Below are 14,362 nucleotides of genomic sequence, written 5' to 3'. Positions count from 1 at the left end.
TATATATAGACAGAGGGCATACGTGTAAGTTGAATATGAAAGGATGGTGTCTGAAAAATAAAATTAAGGGGTGAGAGACGAATATACTAGGATAAAGGAAAAGGGATAGGTAGAATGGAGTAAATTATTTCACATAAAAAGGCAAGAAAAAGCTTTTACAGTGTAGGGGAAGTGGGAGGAAGTGAGAAAGAATGGGTGAACCTTACACTCATCAGAATTGGCTCAAAGAGGGAATAACATATACACTCAATTGAGTATAGAAATCTATATTAACCCTATAGGAAAGTAGTTGGGGAAGAAGGGAAGGGCATAAAAGAAGGGGGCTGATAGAAGGGAGGAGAGATTGGTAGAGGGGGTAGTTAGAAGGAAAACACTTTTGAGGAGGAACAGGGTGAAATGAGAGAGGATAAAATAAACAGGGAGGGGGAATAGGATGGAGGTAAATACAGTTAGCAAAAGTAACTGTGAAAAAAAATTTGAAGCAAGTTTTTCTTACAAAAGCCTCTTTTCTCAAACATATAGAGAACTGAGTCAGATTTCTGAAAATAACAGCCATTTCCCAATCAATAAATGATCAAAAGATATAAACAGTTTTCAGATAAAGTAATCAAAGCTATCTGTAGCCATATGGAAAATGCTCTAACACTATTGATTGGAGAAATTCAAATGAAAACAATTTTGAGATAGTATCTCATATGTATTAGATTGGCTAATATGACACACAAATGTTGGAGAGGATGTGGGAAAAATGAGACATTACTGCATTGCTGGTTGAGTTGTGAACTGATTCAACCATTTTGTAGATCAATTTGGAACTATGTCCAATAAACTATAAACCATGCATACCCTTTGACCTAGGAATATCACTACTAGGTCTGTATCCCAAAAGAGATAAAAAACAAAAAGGAAAATGACCTATACATACAAAAGTCTTTATAGCAGCTATTTTCTGGTGGCAAAGAATAGGAAACTGAGGGGATGCCTATCAATTGGGAAATGGCTGAATTGTGGTATGTGATTATGATGAAACACTATTGTGCTATAAGAAATAATGATCAGGATGCTCTTAGAAAAAAACCTGTAAAGATTTACCTGAGTTGCTGCAAAGTAAAATGTACTGTGTACAAAGTAACAGCAGTATTTTAAGATGATTGACTGTGAATGACTTAGCTATTTTCAGCAATATAATGATTCAAGACAACTCTGAATGACTTATGATGAAAAATGCTATCCATCCCCAGAGAAAGAACTGGTGATGTCTAAGTATAGACTGAAGAATACTTTTTTACTTTATTTTTCTTGAGTTTTTTTTTGTCTATGTTTTCTTTCACAACATGACTAACATCGAAATATTTTGCATGACTACACATGTATAATCTCTATAAAATTGCTTGCCTTCTCAATAAGGGATAGGTGAGAAGGGAGGAAGGAAGATAATTTGGAACTCAAAGTTTTAGGAACAATTGTTAAAATTGTTTTTACATGTAACTGGGGAAAAATAAAATGATAAATAAATTTTAAAAAATCTAGTTTTATTGATAACTTTTACATTAAATGTATCATACTTGCTGCCCCTGGCCACAAGAAGTGCAAGACTCCTGAGTGGGGCCTGAACCAGAATAAAATATAATTGGAAAATAAATTAAAACACAACATAGATAATGTTAATTTGTGGCTTTCTAAGTAAATACGTGGCCCACAGGAATCTATTTTTAGTTGAGTTTGATATTACTGTTTTACTTAAGTCATTTCAGGATACTGAAATAGAGTTGAGGATGTTGAGTATTTGTATTGGATCCTATAGAAAATAAGACCCATTGAAAATTTCTGAGTAGAGGATGACATGGCCAGATCTATGTTTTAGAAATATAAATATAACTGCTGTGTGGAGCCTGGATAGACTGAAGGTGGGAAACCATTAAGGAGGCATTCAAATAGTCTATTCAAGAAATGATGAAGGCTTGGATTAAGGAAGAACCTATATAAGTGGAAAGGAGAGGATGGGTACAAAATATATGTATAGAGGTAGAATTGATAAGATTTGGCAGCTGTTTCAAGGGAGAGGGAAGAGTTAAGGATGACTCTGAGGTTGTGAACCCCTATAACTGGAAAAATGATGTTATCCTCAGCAGATATAATGACATTTGGAGAAGAGATGGGTTTTGAGTGAAAGACAGTGAGTTGTATTTTAGAAATGCTGACTTTGAGACGTCTATGTTAAATCTAATTGGAATTGTCTAGCAGGAAGTTAGAAATGTAGGACTAGCTTTCTGGGGGAAGATCAGGACTGGACATAAAAATTCAAGAGTTGTCTGCGTAGAGATATGAATGCAAGAGAACTGATGAGATCCCTAGACAGTGAGTCAGCAATAATTCATTTAGTTTTCACTACGTTTGAGGCACAAGAGAGTGTGTTGGGAGATAAAAGAAGAGGACCTCTGATGGCCTTGAGGGAAACCCACACAATATGTTGGCAGGAGAAGAATGATGATCCAGTAAATGACAGTTGCCAAACACACCTTCCTTCCTTCCTTCTTTCTCTTTCCTTCTTTTTCTTTCTTTCTCCTTCCTTCCTTACTTCCTTTCTTTTTTCTCTTTCTTTCTTCTTTCTCCTTCCTTCCTTTCTCTTTCTTTCTTTCTTTTTTCTTTCTTTTTTTCTTCTTTCTTTCTTTCTTTCTTGCTTTCTTTCTTTCTTTCTTTCTTTCTTTCTTTCTTTCTTTCTTTCTTTCTTTCTTTCTTTCTTTCTTTCTTTCTTTCTTTCTTTCTTTCTGTCATGGAAATCAAGGGAAGAGAGTGTCCAGGTGGAGGAAATGGTTAACAGCATCTTGGGGGACACCAGGTAGACTAAATAATGAGAAAAGATCATGAGATTTAGCATATGAAATTCTGGTAATCTTGGAGATACAATGTCAGTCAAATGGTGGGGTCAGAAGACAAGTTACAAGGAATCAAGGTTGGAATGGGAGTTGAGAAATTGGAAGCAATGGATGTAGATAACTTTCTATAAGACTGATTTTGCAAAGAAGAAGTGGGACATAGGACAATATTAGAGGATATGGGATAATAAGAAGGCATAGAACAATACTTTGAAACAATGGCAAGATTAAGGAAAAGGAGGGTTTTTTTTGTTCAATTTTGTTTTGTTTTTAAAGATTGGGTAAGCTTTGGTAGTGTTTATAACTGGTTGGGAAGAAGTTCAGTGGACAATAGGAATCTGAAGAGGACAGGAAAAGGAAGAATGATCAGGGCAAAAGTTTTGGGGGAAGGTGGTAGAAATGAAAACAATAGTCAGTCAGTCAATAAACATTTGTTAAGCTTTTGTCATGTGCCAGGCACTGTGTTAAATATTGGCAACATAAATACAAGTGAAAAAAGACAGTCCATGCCTTCAAGAAACTTACAATCTAACGGAGGAGGACAACACACAAAAAGAAGCTGAAAAGTAGCAGTTGGTATGGAGGCAGGATGGGGAGGTTTAAAGAAGTCCAAAGGCAGTATACTTGGTAGGAAATGGGGAGAAGACTGTGCTGAATAGAGACCCTGTAGTCCATATCACTGACCTTCAATCAGAGGCCAGTCAGAGGAACAAAAGGTACTTATGAGATGAGCAAGAATGAAAATAGAAGGGTTAGCCTTGACAAGGCAGGGACTCACATCTTCATCACAGATTGGAACAAAGGAAGAGGTAATAGGAGATACAGATAGGTTTTGAGGAGTGGAGTGAGAGAGGAAAAAAGATCTCATGATGTATTCCACTTCCCCTTTTGTCAAAGCTGTTTCTTTAGAATAAAGTACAGATTGTCACTGCCATATTGTAGGCACAAATTACATCTCACCATGTGTTAGTGACTGACATTCTTGGGTTAACTTTGTTTATTGCACATACTCTGCACATTTCTGTATGGACATCCAAAGCCACATGCATATTACTGCTGTCCCCACGCCCCAGAATGAGCTTTGGGAAATGTTTGCAACAAATCAAGAAATCTGACAGGACAAGCAGAATAGCAAGGTTGTGAAGAACACTGGGTTACATGGTGAACATATTTTATGTTTTTCACACTATTGATTTTAATACTTTTCTCATCTTTCTTGTCTTCAATAGCTTTCCTTACCAGATTTGGGAGAAGAGTTAGTTTAAGAAACTCTTGGTGACTGAAACATATATTGATTGCACATCTAAAATATGGGAAAAATGAGGCCAAATTTCCCAAACCAAACAGAATGGAATATTTATTTCTAGTCCAATGTCAGTGCTAATGAAAATATTCTATCTTGAAGGATGTCATTAAAAAAAAAGATGTCTTCATCTACAGTTTTGCTAGCCACTCATAACTTTGCAGTTCCTCAGTTTTTACTTTCCATGTAGGATGCAGACACCTTAGCATGTCTAAATACTATGCACAAGTAGATCAAACTCACACTACCAACATTTTCCTGAAATGAAATAAATCTGATTTTGTTGTTCTTGCTTCATGGCTTATTAGTAAGGCAGAAATTTTTGGCTACTGAAACAAATGTAAAGGAAGGGGGTTTGAGGTTAGGATTATGTTTAAATAATCATTCAATTCTATTCCACAAATATTTGTTTTTCTGCATCTTCTATATGCAGGCACTCTATAGGGTGTCCCTAAGGTCCTATTGCTATTTTAAGCTTTAATAGCTAAGAGCTAATCCTAAATAGTTAAAAATGCCTTTTTAAAAATGACATCCCTCATATGTAACTATTTTTATTTTATTTTTTAAATTTTTTAACTTTAGTTTTCAACATTCACTTCCACAAGATTTTGAGTTGCAAATTTTCTCCCCATCTCATCCCTACCCCCATCCCAAGATGGCATGAATTCTGTATACCCCTTCCTCTAAATATATAACTATTAATAGCTAGCTTTAATAGCTTATAGCTATTGAAGCTTAAAATTGCTGTAAGACTTTTGGAACATTTTGTATAATAAACTTTTATGTCACCCACAGCATTTAACACAGCGCTTTGCTCATACTTGGTGCTTAATCAATATTTGTTGAATTGAATAATTTAAAACCTTCCAATTAAATTCTTACTTTTCTACACATAGATAGATCTGTGATTATTGTTTGGTTTTTCTGCCATATTTAACAGTTTAAACTGAGTTTTTAGGAGATTGGCCAGAAAAGTGAAGTTCTGTTGCTACTTGGCAACACCAAGAATTGATAAAAGAGGGAAGAGCAAGTCAGATTCTAATGATCAGGGATTGATAAAGATAAGTTTAAATATTTTCATATGTAAATGATTTTATTTGGTGACCCAAACCTTTTCACAGTTTCTCCTCCATTTCTCTTTAATAATAGATTAAGAATATAATCCTAATCTGATGAGTTGTGTTTATATGGCAATGGTTTCTTTTTATTATTATAAAATTTCTTTTAAACCTGGACTCTATTCCGTCACTGATTTGCCTGCCTGTAGACATGGCAGTGATTTCATTCTCCACACTCTCTAGTCATAGTTGTTTTTCTCTATATCCTTCTTAACTTCAGCTGTTCTCTCGAGAGCACTGGGATGTTTCTATCTTTGTGTCACTAGTATGTCGTACAATCCTTTGACAATTAGTAAGGCAGAGATTTTTGGCTACTGAAATAAATATAAAAGAAGGGGGCTTGAGGTTAAGATCATGTTTAAATGTTAGGATTATGAGTAAGGAATTTTTTGAATGAATCAATGAATGAATATTTAGACAATTTCTAAGGAGTACTTATTGGATCCATTGAGGAAACTATGTTGGTTTTCTGCCTGCAGACTTTTAAGGTATAGGACACCTTCAGAAATCATGTCTTAATGTAATTCAGTGTGGAACAAAACATGATCTCTTTTGCTTTAGAGTACTGGTCATTTTTATCAGTTTAAATTTCTACATAAAACCACATTAAAATAAATTGGTAATAAAATTGTAATGAATTTGTAATAAAAATTGTAAAAAAAACCCATAATGTTAAATTATCTTCCACCAAAAATGACACCTACCAACTCACCAAAGTCTATGAACATCACCACAAAACAAATAAAAATTACCCATTTTAAGACTTTTATACTGAAATCATCAGGAATGGTTAACCACATTACATATTAAGAGTGCAATCTCTTAAAAAACTGATTTATTGACATTAATGATAATATGTTTAATATATTTAATCATTTTTGGTTAAATATAGAAGTAATATACCAACATATATTTGTATGTCTACGATAGAGGGTATTTTATGCAAATATATGGCTATTAATGTTGAGTAACTTAATATCTTGAAGCAGAGTTTGTTAGGGGGATTAGTACAGCTAAGGAGAGTAACATGGTACAGGGAATGAGGATTAAACTCTTATCAGGGACACCAATATTTTTGGCCTCGTTTCATATTATTGAGGGATTTCCCCTGCTAGGATATTTTTCTTTTTGAATGAAGACAACATATAAACATTTAAAGGGAGACTTTATGTCCCATTATTTAAAAGGACACAAGGAAAAAAATGAAGCGCAATTGATAAGTACAGTATAGTCATTTATTTGGACTAATCAGTAGGAAAGCATCAGAATTAAAGAAAAATAACTGCAGAACATTTAAAAATATAATTTGATTATTCTGGAGTTCATTTAATAACCAAAATAGGCTAATTAGATTACTGATTATTCAGTAGATCAAAATGATTTATGATTAGCAAGCTGAAATATCAGACTAAGCAGTGCTGTTTACCTTCCATAACAGAAACCTAAATTTACACTATGGAATACCATTGACTGCTAGACTTGGAGACAGGAAGACCTGGGCTAAAATTTTATGGTAGATGTTTACTTACTGTATAATTCTGGGCAAGTCAATTAATCTTTCTGAGTCTCAGTTTCCTCATCTCTAAAATGAGAATAAAAAATAGCCCCTATCTCACTAGGTTCATTAATGTAATGAGTTCTGAGTATGCAAAACTTTCTGCTTATGCAGATCAATGGCACTTGTCTGTAAGCTCAAAGTCTTAGCAAATCTCCTAGGGGTACTGTCAGAGGCAAGACTCAAATACAGATCTTCCTGACTCTAAGGCCAGCATAATATTCACTGTTCTTATGTAGAGTAGTACGTGGAAGAAAGAGTTCACATTACTTTAGCTAACCCTCATGGAAATTTTGTGAGATAGGCAGTGCTTGCTTTAGAGTAGAGGAAATAAAGGTTTAGAGAGATTAGTTCTTATCCAAACTCATGAAGGTAAGGAGTGATAGAGCTACAATTGGAGCTAACCTCTTCTGCCCCAAATATAGTGGGTTTTTTTTCAGTACAAGCAAACCTGCAGCGACCGAGGTACCCCTTCCCAGGTAAGGCGCTGAGAGTCGAGCTTTCAATGAGATTATTTATGTTTTTTTTCACTACATGAAGAATGCTCAATAATGCATTAAAAATAATAATTAACCAGGGCAAAATCTTTGTGTGAACACATCTTGCCTTTGTCTTTTCATCTTGTTAAGTTTTTGGGGAATTTCCTAATTTTAATCAAACTTTTACACATTACTAAAGGTTATTTAGATAAATATTTATGATTAATAGTTCAATGCACAATGGTGTCAGGTAACATTTTCAGAAGAGTATAACTTCTGTAATTTTGAATAGATTTCAATGAGGTTTGGTACATGAAGAAAGGTTATAGAGATTTAGGTAGTAGAATAGATTACATTATTAGGGAAAATGGCAGTCTACCTTTTTGTAACAAAAATGACAGATTTTTACTATCCCTTTTGAATTTTTTAAAGTTATTAACATCCAATCACTTGACATGTAGAACAAACTCTGAATACAGATGATGCAAAAGTAGAAATTTTGTGTTGAAATGAAATAAAACATAACATGTTTTATAGACTTAGAACATATTTAAAAGATGTATAATAATTTTTCTTTCATGTTAATTCAGCAGAAATGATAAATCATTCACACTGATAACAAGAAGCGTAGAAGGTGACATTTTATGGGTATTTATATCAAGCTTTATGTTTTATATAGTATGCTACACAGTACCTTGTTTGAGAGGTCAGGAAGAACCAAGTTCAAATCCAGCCTCAGATACTAATTAGGTGTATGAGCTCAAATAAGAAAATTTTGTAAAATAGTGCTTAGGACAGTGCCTAGCATGTAGAAGATTTTACACAAATGCTTATTCCTTTTACCCTTCCCCTTTACATCTTAATTAAACTAATATTTATGTTCCTTTTTATAAAAAATTCAAGTGAGATCCCCAATTTTTTCTTTTTTTTATGTGGCTCTTGATTGTTTTTCCCCCTTTTCAGTCAGTTGCTTTCAATAAGAAAACAAAATCATTTATATCTACAAAGCTTATGATAATTTTCCTTGTCATTAAAATTCCATTCCTACAGTATTGTGTTAAATTTGTTGATCTCAGAGTACAGCCACATACATATTGTATCCATCCTTCCAACATTTTAAGTTTTATGAGAACTTTAAAAAGTTATAGTTTGTTTGGGTTCATCTAAATAGTAATAAGGACAAATAAGAAGAGATGAATTAAACTTTATCATTAAATTTTTACAAGTTTCCAGATGAGAATGAATAATTATGTTAAAATTTCTAGTGCTAGTGATTCATTTTCTCACTTGCGTTTAAAGTCAGTACCTATGTGTGCTATTCAGGATTTTTTTAAAATGTCCTTTTCCCAACTTTTATGAAGGTTTAAAAACATTTAACATTTTACATCTTCCAACATTGTACCTTGTTTCTGTGAACAGTGTAGTTAGAGGTTTCTATTTGAGAACATGTCATATTGACAAACCGCTCTAAAGAAGGCCTTTTACTTTACTGTGAATATCGACAGCATTTTATCCACTAAAAATCATCTGTTATATCTAGATTTGTCTTGAGTTTTTTGGGCCACCCTGAAATGTTCAAAAGTGTAATGGTGATTTTATACCCTTGCTATTCTTGTTTTTATTCTCCCCTATATACTTCTTTGTTTATTTAATCTACTTCTCTGTTCTTTTAAAGGCCTTAATATAGTTTTTTTTTTTAATGAGAACTGAATATGCTTCAATGACTTATCTTAATGCATTCAAGAGCTTGAGAGATGGGGTAGGAAAGGAACTCTTTAATGTGGTCATCTGTTCCCTTCAACTTCAGGTCTTTTGCTTGTAGAAATAGTTTTTATTTGGCACTAATATAAAAATGACTCTCACGTCTTGGACCTAATGTTGGCATTTGCATCTTTTTTTTTTTTTTAAATTTTCATTTGCATCTTTCTTATGTTGTAAGGCTAGTGTTTTGTAGAATTAAATTGCTATTATGAATATCAGATATCATCATTATCATGCATTATTTTATTTTTTATCATTTTCTATGTCATATTCCTATATTGAATTGTGGAGGTCAGAAGCTACATCTTATTAAAATGTTGTATCCAACTTATCCCCCTCCCCTTAATATATTGTATTCAGTGAACAGTAAGCACTTAATAAATAGATGCTGATTTGAATACTGAATAAATATTTTGAAATAGCTATTGTCAGAGAGAGAGAGAGAGAGAGAGAGAGAGAGAGAGAGAGAGATGACAGTAAGAAGGTAGGAAGGAAAGGAAATATTTTAAAAAAATTACAACAACAAATGTTAAATGCTAGACACTCAGGAACAACAAAAAAATGAAACAATCACTGTCCTTAAAGAGCTTACATTCTATTGGTGGCAATAAAGCATTTATACATATAAGTAAAAAATGAAAAGGGAGAGAACATTAAAAAAGGGATTTGGGAAGTTCATCTGTCAAGGATATTGAAGAGATGAAATTATTGTGTAGCTAGTATGGATTCTGAATTTTCTTTGAAGTGTGAGATTTTGAGATTGTGAAAAAATTGTTTTATCTCAAGTCCTATTAGTTTGTTCTATGTAACTAAACTTTAGCTGATGTTTTTATTGGTTGATTCATAATAAATAAAGGAACTTTATTGGGTTTTTAACTTGGGAACTTGTGCTATTCTTATATTGCTATATTGCTCTCCTTAGACATAATCAGAAATTGGAAAGTAGTATTGTTATAGCTTGGTTTTTGACCCTTAAAACACAGAAACATATACAGAGCAAAAATGTGGGGCTCGAAAATGACTATGTATCAAGTTAATCCAAAAAAAGCAGGGACTGCAATCATGCTATCAGGAAAAAGAAGTGCTTCTCTTCTCTACTCAGAAGTGATTGTTTCAATGTCTGTCATTACAGTCTTTCCATTGGAAAAATACCCATTAACCTAAGAACTTCCAGAATTTCTAGTGTAGAACATTGACCTTAATCTAGTCTTACGGTAAATCACCAGCCTTTCCTTCTAGGACTAGATGTGAAAAATTAGCATTTATCAAGTGGTGCGTGTGTGTGTGTGTGTGTGTGTGTGATTTCAGATCCAATTGTAAAATAAAAATATAACCTGATCTTGTAATGGTGCCCGACAGAAAAGTTGACGTGTCAATTTTTTATAGATTTTTTTTAAGGAGCCAGTTTCTCACCCTAGAAAATACACTGATTGTAGATTACAGAGCAGTTGGGTGAAACTTTGGTAACTGGCTTAAATAAAGACAAGGGGGCTTTTACATGTGCTCTCAGACAATGGAAGAAGACTAAGGATGTGAATTCAGCATGGATATCTAAACAAAAGAGACATTTCGTTTCCTGAGGTTATTCTTTATGAGGGAGGAAATATCTGGTTCTAGACCAGCCCACTGGTTCTCCTCCTACTCTGATACTACTGACATCCCTTTGTGACCTGTGATCTTATATACATGGGGCAAGTAGGACATACATCTACAAACTTGGGACTCATATCTTTTCTTTCCAATTGTTTCCTTTTCTTTTTTTCAGATACTTTTAATATTTGAATCCACTGTGTACTTTTGTAAGTGACTATTTATTTTGTGTTAGGGTGAGGTCAATGGCTGCCCTTGAGGGGGCAAGGTGCAATTGGGCTATTCTTCTCTTACATAGGACTTTATAGGGAAGGGATAAAACCAGGATACTGGGGCATGCCCTTGTATTCTAAATTGCCTCCTCTGCACAGTAAGCATATCTTTTTTGAATGTTTGAAACTGCAGTCTATTTTCACCTGATGAAGCACAGGACACTTGATAAATTCATAGAGGCAAAGGAAAGGAACCTAATTTAACAGACAAAGGTAAAACTCAGTGTCTAAGTGCCCAAACAACTTTTCCTTCTATTTCTGTTACAGAATGAATGATTTAGTAATTTTGTTTTTCCCTAAAATGTATCTTTACTTTGTCCAGTTGAAAATATGTTAACATGTACTTATGAAAAGGAAAGCATTTCGAAAAATGAAGAAAGACATAGAATAATCAGTGGAATTAAAGGTCAGCTTTTTGGTCTACTTGAAGAGTAGAATGGTCTAAATTAATGAAGTCTAAATTAGAGAATATATATATATATATAACATATTATATATATTTATAAGTACTATATATACACATACTGTTTTACTACTTTCAGTAGTAATCCATCTAGCACTTAGCACATAGTAAGCATTCAATAAATGTTTGTTGATTGAGAGTAATGAATTAGAATAAAACAATTTCTGAAACATTCTTTGCAGGCCTTGTTTAAGAAGCATTTAGGAATGATTTATAAATATCATATCAATTGCTTATATTTAAATATATGCTGCTAAATATTTTGTAAAACATTTATTTAGAGAGCCAGATAGATAGACAGACAAATCATTTGTTAAGGGATCTAGTGCTTACTATGTGCCAGGTACTGTTCTAAGTTCTAGGGATACAAATTCTAGCAAGCCAATCTCTTCCCTGAAAAAACTTACATTCTGATGTGGGGAGAGAATACATAAAAAAGAACTGTGATGGAATGGTAAGCACCCTGCTCTTCTCATAGCTTGGAAGCCAGTCTAGGCCCTAGCAAGATGAGGTGAAAGCTGACCTATCAGAACAGAAGGACCCAGGGGCAAATTCTTGGTTACAAATAGGGAGGACATGTAGTTGATGTTCATTGTTGAACAATGGTTCTCTCAATCTTTTTGGTGTCATGGACCGCTTTGGTAGTATGGACTCCTTAGAATAAGATTTTTAAAGGCATGAAATATATAGGATTATAAAAAACATTATATTGAAATACACCCACATACCACCTACTCACCTACACATATACTCAGATGCATACATACACACATGTATACATATATATTATATATATAATATGTTATAAATCTCAGGTTAAGAACTATTGAACTTACCTGAGTAAAACATAACTACAGCTTTCTTAATGCTTTTAACTTGCTTAGCAATCCCTTTTTAGATACATACTAAAAAAACCCACAAAACTTCAGCAAAGGCCTTGTCCAACTGATCACAAATTCTGTATTGCAAAAATCTACATTAATGAGATTTTTCTATGTATCTGAGTATATTACTCCTATCCTATTCTTATAATGGTGTTGGAAGGACATTCATTTTTTTCTTTTTAGTGTTCACAGGAAGATAGTGACTCTATTGAGGCTAACCTGAGTGTAATATTCTTTGAAAATCATGGATCCTATTCATTCTACAAGATGCCAACTGCCTTCAGGGGTATTTCCGCTTCGATTAGTGTAAGCTTTGGAACAGAAATCTGTAATGGCTTCAGAGAAACAACAAAATGAATGTGCTGCCATCTGGCCTGGTTTTATTAACCTATTTGTTCCAGTCTTGCTTTTTGGCTTTCAAGATGAGGTAGATAAAGATGAACTAACTCCCTGTCCACACACTGCTGTGGTGTGACTTCATGGAAAGCATGCTGACTGCTTCAGGCTAAATCATTTGGGCCAATGGATGCTCTTAGGACAGGGAAGGTGAGCCAAGGGATCTACCAGCAGGGAAAATTCCCTGGCTGATAAAGTTGAAACTTATACTATCTAGCTATAGAAGAATTTATATAAAAGACAGAGAAAAGTCTTTGAAGCTTTCTTATGTGTGCCCCCATCCGTATGCCAGTCTAGGGGGATCTCATTAACACAGGCTGCAGAAGTCTATGAAAACCATGCTAAAGACTATTACTGTTTTGAGGCTTTGAATAATTGTATTGGTGCCTTCCTGTTATATATAGCCTTAGCACTGCTTAAACAGGAGAAGTGGAAAGAATACTTCTGGTTCCTCTATTGCAATTAGTCAAAAACAGTTGCTTAACTTTACTGCCATGCTCATTTCCAATTAGACTATTCCCCAATGCTGTGACCAATAAAAGAATATTATCAGCATTCCCTTGGGCTGCCCACAGAAGAATGGCTAACTAAAGGGAGGAGGAACATCTGGAAGCCTCTCTATAATTCTAAATGGAATGGGCAGCCAGAGGCTTTTCTGATTCTCATTTTCCCCTCAGTGTCCTGCATTACACACACACACACACACACACACACACACACACACACACACACATGCACATACATACATATACACACAAACAAGTAATTCCCTTGAGTTCAGATGGCACAATTCCCTGTGGTAAAAATGTCTTTCATACTTTAGCAAAATTAATTTATCAGACTAGCTAACTCTTTATCAGAGAACAGGGTTTTAAGGGAGCAGGAATTGAAGCTATATTAATATTTTTATTTGGGGGAGAGATGAGGGAGAAGGGATAGCAAAGGTCTGATCTCCAGGGAAGGGCATACCTGAAGGAAGTATCTGTAAGGGTAACTAGGCAGCTAAAGGTAATGTGTAGACAAAGGACATTTGGGGTTAGACAAAGAGGTGAACAGAGAGTGGAGGAAAGAAGGTAACGTGATAGAATAGGAATGGGAGAAAGGGAAACCCATTCTTCCATGATTTACTGCTCCTGGTGGCATCAGGAAGAAGGGATTTGCCTTAGTAGTTATCTTCATGGTTGTTATTGGGGAGGATTCTTGATGAGGATTGTGAGTGTTTTGTTTTCCGCTTTATGATCCCATTAGGATGAACTTACCAGCCTATTAGGTTTTTGGTGCTAAACTTTTGCTTTCTGGTTCAGTTGTTTTTCTTTCTGAACTTTGTTTATATCTCCTAATATTTTAATATAATATTTTTTATTATGACTGGGAACCTTTAGCTAATCCATTTCAATAGTCAAGGGCCTGTGACTTCCTCTGGGGAGGAACTTCTGCCCTTTTTTTTTTTAACCAACAATAGATCTCAGCCTGTCTCTAACATTTTCTGAGAGAACTGCCTGAAGGTTCCCAGGTTAAGTGAGTTGTCCTTCTTCCCACAGCTAGTAATGTCAGAGGTGGGATCGGACCTCCCTGGTTTTTCAGATTCCATATTCAGCACTCTATCCATTACCTGAGGCTGCCTGCAATATATTTGCTTCTGATAACATATCTGATTTAATTTAA

This window comes from Vombatus ursinus, unplaced genomic scaffold (assembly GCF_900497805.2).
Source record: "Vombatus ursinus unplaced genomic scaffold, bare-nosed wombat genome assembly UNPS02014791.1, whole genome shotgun sequence".
Classification (NCBI taxonomy): domain Eukaryota; kingdom Metazoa; phylum Chordata; class Mammalia; order Diprotodontia; family Vombatidae; genus Vombatus; species Vombatus ursinus.
This window is presented reverse-complemented; position numbering follows the sequence as displayed.